The sequence below is a fragment of the Meleagris gallopavo genome, chromosome 1 (genome assembly GCF_000146605.3).
Source record: "Meleagris gallopavo isolate NT-WF06-2002-E0010 breed Aviagen turkey brand Nicholas breeding stock chromosome 1, Turkey_5.1, whole genome shotgun sequence".
In the NCBI taxonomy this organism is placed as follows: domain Eukaryota; kingdom Metazoa; phylum Chordata; class Aves; order Galliformes; family Phasianidae; genus Meleagris; species Meleagris gallopavo.
The window spans coordinates 77,717,299-77,718,699 of NC_015011.2; the positions used below are offsets into that span (position 1 = coordinate 77,717,299).

General features: G+C 35.6%; 1 protein-coding gene across 2 annotated transcripts in view; it reads right to left on the reverse strand.

Moving 5' to 3' along the window:
* STXBP5L (syntaxin binding protein 5 like) overlaps positions 1-1,401 on the reverse strand; it is a 181,135-nt gene that overhangs the window by 167,678 nt on the left and 12,056 nt on the right. The window lies entirely within an intron of this gene.

The following is a 1,401-nucleotide window of genomic DNA, read 5'->3' on the forward strand; positions in this document are numbered from 1 at the left end:
GTGTCCCTGCCTATAGCAGGGGGTTGGAACTAGATGATCTTAAAGGTCCCTTCTAACCCAAACCATTCTATAGTTCTGTGATTCTATGATTTTATTTTATGCTGTATTATTTGCAATACATTTCCACAGAAGTATTTTAAAAGATACATTGTTCTAAATACAGAGGTGAATTTCATTCATGTTAATTTCTACATTTGCTCTTTACTTGGACATTTTATGTTTTTGTGTAACAATGTAGATTATAAAGTATACACTAATGTGCAACTGTACATTGAAAGATAACCTCAAAATGAAAGGCAGCTGTAACTCTAAATTAAAAAAAAAAGACATTTAATATGATTTTACAGTGCTGTAACAAACAAAGTTTCAGCCTGACCAGAACAGCCACAGAGAACAGAAATGGAACTTATCCAGAAGAAGACATCCAATAAATCAATAAACTGAACAATAAACTGAATTGAGTCTATGAAGGAAAAATCCTTCATATCAATTTAAAAAAACAAAAACAAAAATGCCAGAGATGTTGTTCTCAAAACAAACAGCTGAATCACTCATCCCTTCCTAATCTTTATTTGGAATACTATGCTTGTAATTCTGATTTTTCAGAGATGCAATGCATCCTTAGGTTTGAAGACATCCTCAAATAATATTTTAAATTATCTAAACCTGGAAGTTATGACCAGTATGACTCGCCTGATTCTTATCAGAAACAATCTCATGATGGAAAAGTCCAACACACGCACACAAAAAGACTGAAAATAACAAAGCTAGACTAGAAAATACAAATAATAATAATAACTGTAATGAGTGTGATTGTTTACCTAATAATACCTCAAGTACAATGTTCAGATTTGGGCCCCTCACTACAAAAAAGACATTGAGGCCCTGAAGCATGTCCAGAAAAGGGCAATAAAGCTGGTGAGGGGTCTGGAGCACAAGTCTAATGGGAAACAGCTGAGGAGCTTGGATTGTTAGTGTGGAGAAGAAGAGGCTCGGGGAGATCTCATCACTCTCTACAACTCCCTGAAAGCAGGTGGTGGTGAGGTGGGGGTTGGCCTCTTCTCCCAAAAAAGTAGTGACAGGACCAGACGGAATGGCCTCAAGTTGCTCCAGGGAAGATTCAGGTTGGATATTAGGAAAAATTCCTTCTCTGAAAGAACAGTCAGATGCTGGAATGGGCTGTCCAGAAAGGTGGTTAAATCACCATTCCTGGAAGTATTAAAAAAAATATCTAGATATTGTACTAAGAGACATAACTAAGTGGTTTAGTAGGAAAATATTGGTGGTGGTCGACATTTGCACTGGATGATCTTGGAGTTCTTTTCCAACCCTTAATTCTATCCCATAAAATTCTATGATTCTAAACTTGGATAACAAATAATACTTTTTTTTTTTTTTTTT